The sequence below is a fragment of the Phocoena sinus genome, chromosome 5 (assembly GCF_008692025.1).
Source record: "Phocoena sinus isolate mPhoSin1 chromosome 5, mPhoSin1.pri, whole genome shotgun sequence".
Classification (NCBI taxonomy): domain Eukaryota; kingdom Metazoa; phylum Chordata; class Mammalia; order Artiodactyla; family Phocoenidae; genus Phocoena; species Phocoena sinus.
The window spans coordinates 100329405-100337110 of record NC_045767.1 but is presented as its reverse complement, the minus strand read 5'-3'; the positions used below and the strand labels follow the sequence as shown (position 1 = coordinate 100337110).

General features: G+C 41.6%; 1 pseudogene; it reads right to left on the bottom strand.

Annotated features, from left to right (window-relative positions):
• Positions 1-2248: 2248 nt before the first annotated feature.
• Positions 2249-3547, bottom strand: LOC116754458 (annotated as a pseudogene).
• Between the last annotated feature and the right edge of the window lie 4159 nt (positions 3548-7706).

Sequence of the window (7706 nt, the reverse complement as noted above, 5' to 3'; positions counted from 1 at the left end):
TTGAAGAAAAGATCCTGTGGCCAAATTTTAATTTATGAGTATTTTATTAGCTTGGACTCAGTGTCTGAGTTTTCCACACATGGTCAGTTAATGAATGTACAATGTATTTGGTTGTATAATTTATTGCAAATATGCTGGGGAAGATTTAGGTAAAACATTAAAGAGTCAGTATGAAAAGCAACATTTTAACCTTATAGAGGTTATTCTCTTGAATGATTTGATCATAAACTATGTCATATATGGAGAAAATTTTCAGGACATAAGTTCCATTCAGACTGAAAAGCAGGATATAACTGTAACTTTAAGTAGTTTCCAAATTTGATTTTCTTTTTTTTTGTCTGACACTCTTCTTGATAAGGTTGTAGGATGACATTATGTAGTTTCATTCTTTTCTGTAAAGCAGTCACTTCAAAAACACAAAGTACCCATTGTGAGAAGCCCAGCCATGGAAGCAGTGATTGGGTATGATGACTTCAGACTACGCTCCAACCATGCTTGTCTATGCAGGATGCTATGGGCTTGGGTCAGGGGAAGCTAAAAGTCATAATGAAAGCAAACTGTGAGCAGCTGTTCCCAAAGTTACTATGTGTTTGGTTTGGACTTCTGCTTTCATGAATTCCTAGAATTCATTTGCAAAATAGTAAGTAAATTTTGCATTTCAAATCTGAACAAAGCATCCGAGGAAAAGAATCCTTAAAAGTAGTGTGACATTGTATTCTATGAAATCTCCAACCACAGAGCCTGCATGCCTGCACACTATCCTATGTTCTATTTGACTTAAATTTTTTTTTTTAATGATACTGGTATTCTTCTCCAGATGGTATAAGCTCTAAGTACAGGGATTCTGTCTTATTTACTCTAGCATCTAATACCGTGTCAGGCACACAATAGTTGTTCAAAAATATGTGTCAAATATTCATCATATGAATAATTATAATTTAAGATGGCTTAAAAGTTAGAGCTAATGGATTTCTTTTCCTTCAAACCTCTTCTAATCTTTCTTATCTTAGTAAATGGTAACAGTTATTACCCAATTGTTAAGCAGAAACCTGGGCACTGCCCTTGATTCTTTCCTTTCCCTCATCCCCCCTATTTAACAAGCCCTGTAGTTGCTGTCTTGGGTCCGTCCTCCACTCCACATTAGCACCACTGTTGTGGAAGCCTGAGTCATGTCATTTCTTGCTTGGACCTCCTCAGTGGTACCCTCACCAGTTTTTCTGCTTTTCCTCTTACCTTTCTTTAATCTGTTCTCTTCACAGCAGCCAGAATGATCTGAAAGCACAAATGGATCATAATATTCTACTGCTTATACCCTGCAATGGCTTCCCGCCAACTTGACAGACAATCCCCTTCCTTACCAGGGTCTACAAGACCCATCTGGTCTGGTCCTCACCTCCCTCTCCAATCCAGACTTGATCAACCCTTCCATTCCTTCGTTATAATCCAGCCGTGTCTGTCTTCTTGCAGTTCGCCATGCTTTCCTCCACCTCTCAGCTTTTTTTCCTGTGCTTTCTTCTACCTGGAATGAACTTCCTCCTAGTCTTTGAATGGCTGGTTTCTCACCCTTCCAGTCTCACTTCTCCTTTGAGAAACCTCCCCTGAACCCCCGCCTGAGTAGGTGTCCCTTCACAGCCCCTCCTCAAGCATTTCATCTGCTTTGCATGTTTTTTTTTAATATGTATAGTTGTTATTTTATTGTAGAAGAAAAAATATCCTGAAATATTTGTTAAATAACAATAACTCCTGACCAAATCATTCTTCAGGGTTCTTGGGCCTCACCATCTGGTTAAATGCAGTGAGCGCTCCCTCAGCCTTATGATAAGCTTCATTAATATTGCCATAAACCACAGAAAAACCCAAAGATTTTCTAAATGGCTTCCAAATTTCTGCATAGATGCCCTTAATTAGTCCAAAGGTAAACAATAAGCAAGTTGGCAGAGAAATTAGAAGGATCTCTGAGAGGGAAAAGATGTTAACAGTTGGTGAATCTAGAACAAAGGGTATATAGGTGTTCATTACAACGTTTTTTCAACTTAATTTTTTAGTTACAAGCAGACTGAAAAGTTGCTTTGGCATGATCATGCTATTTTCCAGATGTGCCTAAAAAATGTATTCAATTATTTCTTTTCAAACCAGAAATAGAAAATCAGTTCTCCCCCAGGTGATACGTTCTATTCTGTTTTAAAAAGCTTCCAGAGCTTTCTGGAAAGTTTACATTATGGGGCTACAGTACGATGATATGGTTTTATAGTTCTTGGGAAGTGTCTGAATCAAACTCTCATCGAAGGTCTGTGATAGTCACTGCTCTGTCCACAACAGTCACATGGCTGCAGCTACAGAAGAGAGGTGGATCCTTGCTGTGTGGATGAAATCCTTTCTGGTGACAGGAAGAAATCTCCTATAGTCCATGGTCAGTTAGTCTAAAGAATCCAGTTTCCTGGAACTTGGGGGAACAAACAATGGCTATCGACTCTGGCAACACCATCTGGTAGGAGCAGTGAGCGTGTAGGTCAACACTGGAGAGGAAGGCAGTCTGCGTGGGATGAGTGTGAATCCAGCCCAGTGTGATGCCCTGCTGATCCTATATGAGGAAAAGCTCTTCTTCGTTCTTGGTGTTGCAATAATCAGACCCAGCACTTTGCTTGGAGATGAGGATATGGGTAATGGTAAATTCATTCCTCATCAGTTTTCCACAGAGAATTCCACATGTCTCTACTCCCCGGACAGTGTTGGCACTGGCTAACTGGAGAAACTGTGGGCAGAGCTTCCCAGGTACCACCATGTGGCGCAGTCCATCGATTGTAGGAGCTTCCGAGTTGCTCAATGCTCCAGGTTTCAAGGATCTACCCACTACAGGTGGCTTGGCAGGCCTTACAGTTGTATTACAGTCCGAAGGCTGTGTGTATATAACAGGTGCCGTGGGGAACACATCTAGGGAGGGCTTCTCTAAGTCAGGTACCAGTGGGCCGTCCAGGCCAGGGTCCACTTTCCCAAACTCCTGTACAATTTTCAGTCATTCTTTTTCTAGTTCCTGGTTTTGGATCATCTCCTCAAAGGCATGGAACTGTTCCTGCTCCAACTGTTGCTGCTTCTGTTGTGCCACCCTCTGTCTTTCCTTTTCCAGCTCTTGCTGGATGGCTACGTTTCGGGCAAATTCTTCCTCTTCCTTCTTTTTTTCTTCATTATAGTCTATATATTCTTTGGTATATCATTTTAACAGTTCTGCTTTCAGCTCTTCTGCTTTGGGAAATGCAATCTCCTTTAATTTCTTTACTGTGTCTTTCTTTTCAGGAATGACAGCCGATTTGTAATCTCAATGCTTTGGTAGTTTCTCAATAAAAAGCGTGATATACTCGTTATAGAGGATGAACGCATGTTCAACGTTGCCTTCCTCAGAGTAAATAGATGTCATTCGTATAATCTCCACTCCAAAGTGGAAGTACCAACGGGGTGGAATGTCTTCGTTTATCTCGACTGCACTACCCATCTGGGAGAGAGCCCTCACCCGGTCTTTGGGTGGGAGGCTCACATCTCCACGGTCAGACATCAGGACCAAGAAGTTCTGTCCCCTCGGACGACACTTGGCGCTTCCGGAACAGCTTTGCATGTTTTTATAGTCCCATCACTATTTGCAAAAATTAATAATTTGTTTATTATCTATCTTCGCTAGAACTTTGGAACTTTGTTTACTATAGCACCCAGTACAATGCCTGATATATATTATGTGATCAGTAAATATGAAAAATTAATTGAGTGATAGAACATCCAACTAAGTATTTTATATGTATATATAGTGCAGAGGGGAGGTAAATGGGAAAGTTTTGTTTTGGTTTAACCATAACCCTTTCTCCATTAACCCACTTACTAAGCACCAAATACGTGAAAGCTATTCTGAGGCTGTTGTGAATTCAAAGAAAGAGACCTGGTCCCTGCCCTTGTGTACTTAGAGCCTGGGAGAGAAGGTTAGTACGTATATCAGTAACTATAATTCAAGAGATGATTGGAAGAGAAGTGCTCTGGAAGTTTTTTTCATTTATGTACAATTTATATTTTATCTTTTTTTTTTAAATTGCATTAGACAGTGGATAGGGGTTTCAAGGGAAAAAAATGACTTGTCTCTGGATGAATCGGGGACGGCTTCATGAAGGATTCAGTGTTTAACTGAGATTCTGAGGAATATAGGATTTGGAGGTGCAAGTGGAGTGAAAAAGGGCTGTCACTATAAATGAGAAAATGCTGCGCAAAGCGCGCAGCTCAGGCGGGGAGCTGCTGGAAGGGGCAAAGCTCGCCTGAATAGAAGGGCTGTGTTGGGAAATTGGGGTTTTCAGGGTGTGTGGTGTTTGTAACTGCCTGGAGAAAGAGTTTGTGTATTGTTTGAGGAAGCAAAGAGAAGCCCCTGAAGCTTTTCAAGCTGGGCAGTGATTTCATTCGAGAGTGGTTTGGGATGGTTAGTCTCAATGTGCCGTGTAGGATGGATTAGAACAGGGAAGAAATGGAAGTAAAGGCAGTGTTCGGAAACTTCCAGCTCTAGGAAAGAGGCAAATAAGATCAATGGTGATCATAGTGGGAATGAAGAGTAGGGGGAGATTGGGGAGGTAGTACAGAGGAGAAAGCCACCTGTTTTGGAAACTCATTGATAGGTTCAAGGTGTAGGCAGGGGACAAGATAACTGTGGGGTGATGCCAATAGAATGAGAGCGGAGGTCTAGGTTCATACAATAGTTGGGGAGGAAAACTGAGAAGGAGAGTTCAGTCAGAGTACTTGAGTGTGAGATGGGGAGTATACTTCATGCAGAGTCAGACGACATAGGTTGAAACCCTGACTTGCTCACCAGCTTACTGCTTACTGGTCACCATGTGACCTCCTTAAACTCTCTAACCCCAATTTCCTTCCGCATGAAATGGAAACAAGTCCATGATTATTGTAATATCAAGCACTAGCGGAAGAATTCAGTGAGATTATGCATTTACAAAGTGCTTTGTAAACCCTCGTGGGAGGACAGAATCGGCAAGGAAACTCTAGGTATGTAACTGATGGGTATTGGATATTGGCTATATTATGGATTATAAAACTGCTTTAAACAGTTGTCACGGTTCCTGTTTCCTAGCTTTTATTGTGTCATTGTCCCAGAACACATTATTAAAAAGAATTTTTTTTTTTGGTTTGTTTCATTGGTCAGGTAACCTGACCTTTTTCTTTGAAAATTCTTGGTTATATAAAACTTAAACAAGCCATTGAGGAGACTCTAGGACTTGAACAGCGGAAAAGGTAAGCAAGCTGGCAGCCGCGGTGTCTCCCTCCGGCGGGTGGAAGCCTCGCTTTCCCGCACTGCCTCCCTGTGTCCTCAGAGGGAAGCGCTGCCGCGGGCTCCCTCTGGTTAAAGCGCCCTCTGTGTCTGGTTCAGAGGCGCGGACATCTGATGGAATTGCAATGCCCGCAGCAGAGCTCCGCGCTAGGCTCAAAAAGCTCTCAGTGCTCTCTAAAGGAAAATGAAATCCGGCTGGCAAAACCTCGCTAAAGCTTGGGCAGAACCCGGGGGTTATATTTACTTAAAACAAAACAAAACAAAACATTTAGGGAAGAGCCTGTTTCTAAACCTCCCTTACCATCGCAAGAAATTTAATTTCTTTTGAAGTGCCAGCATTCCAAAAAGAGGGATGTGAAGAGGTATTACAACCATGGACTATGGGGCAGACCCCTTAAAGTAAATAAGCTCCTTGTCCACTCCCAAATAAATGGCTTTTGTTTGAGGATGGGGTGAGTTTGATAAGGACGGTGTTACAGCATTTAATGAGGTGCAAGGGAAAAATGACTTTCATAAGTTCACATGGCTGTCATTTTATTCTCTCTTATGTTCCCTTTTCTCTGAACTCCAGCTTTACAGATGGGCTTCTGGATGCTTCCGCATCTATTCAGTAGAAGTCAGGAATATGTTGATACCAGTCTGCATTTGCTGTGGGTTTATATACATCTATTTCATGTTCCAAGAAAAGCTATAAATGAGGGGGAGGAACAAAAAAAGTTTTGTGTGGGCTGTTTTCACTGCCATGTAGTAGCCTGCTGGAGTCCACACAGAGTCTTTTGAATGGACTGAGCATAAAACATACACACACACAGATTTCCTAGAGCCATAATCTTTTTTACTCTCTTTGATTCTTACCTCATGTGGATTTTATGTCTTGGTCATTTTTTTTTTAAATCAACAATAGCCTGTGGATTTTTTCTCCTTTTTAAATCATCTGCTTCGGTGGCAACATTACCTAAACACATTCCCAATTCCATTATGCTCATTAGTATTAGTGGAGTAATCATCATTCCCTTCCTTGGCTCCTTAGACTTGCTTCAATATTTACACATTGGCTGAAGCTGATTGAGTAGAAATAATGAGCCTTCGACATCCTCACAGCACAAGGTGGTTGAAACCTTGTTTCTACTGGGTGGAGTTTATGGCAGAATAAATGATATGTCTTAGAATGATCAATGAAAATGACAGATGGTGTCCCTGGTACTTGTCACACTAGCCCAGCACTGCGGTGGTGACTGTGACATGACCCAAGCTGGACCGACTCTGCCTATCAAGTGACCAGGAGAAACAGAATAGCCCTTATGCCTTCTCCAGCCTCTACTCAAATTATTATCTCATTCTTTTTAAGGGAAAGGTCCCTTTTTAGCCAGAGGGCTTTCCTACAGACTTGTCAGGTCTTTATTCCTACTCTGGGCTTCCTGAAAGTACAGTTTTATATGTAAAGATCTTCTGTTGGAATTTTTTTCTATTTATTTTCTGGTAAAATAAACAAGTCAACTTTCCTGACTTCATCAAACACCTAATTCACTGGGCATTTATGAAGCGCTTGCGACTTGCCAGACTGCTAAGAGCCGAGTCCTTTCTAACTTATTCTATCCTCCCAGGAACAAGCTAAAATAAAAAGAATAGGAATTGAAGACAGAGTTTTAAAAACATGGAGAAATTCTAGAAAGCATGCACCTAAGAGTTTGCTTGACCTAATTTAAGAGAAAGAGAAGAATTTAAAATATGTTTTCATCTCTAACAATAACCTTTTCTTCTCAACCAACTCACCACAATTTTCTAGCAATGTGGATTATTTTGAGACAAGGAGAGATCCTTTTGACTAATATTTGTCCCCTAAGAGTAGGATGTTTGTATATTTAGACATCTGTGCTTCCCGTCACAGGACAGCTAAAGACTTTTTCTCAGGTTTTGAAGAAAAAGCCCTAGGTTTTGAAGATTTGTTTTTATCATTGACAACCGTCCCCTTTAGCACTGGGGCTGCAGGCTGCCTCCCTGCTGAGAGTTTAGAATGTTTCCCTGCCACACAGACAGCGCTCACTCCCTGCATGGCATTCAGCCTCCACGAACACTCTAGAAGACATCTATATTCAGGGCTAATTGTCGTTCACCTCACCTTCATTATCCAGCCCTGGCTTGAGCTCTTGCACCTTTTAGTTTCTGTCAGCAGCTCAGAAAAGAAAGATCCAAGGGACCTAAAGCCCACCTTCAGACTGGAGGTCCTGACCCACAGGAGCAGAGAAAATTGTGAAGCAGTTTTATTCATAGAACTGTGAATAAAAACTGGTACAGGGGAAAGAAAAAAATCAGAGGGGGAGAGAAAAGAAGAGGCGCGGGAAGAGGGTGGTGAGAAACCAAGCAAAAGAGCTTCTGAGTTCACAAAGCAGCAGCCAGGGAG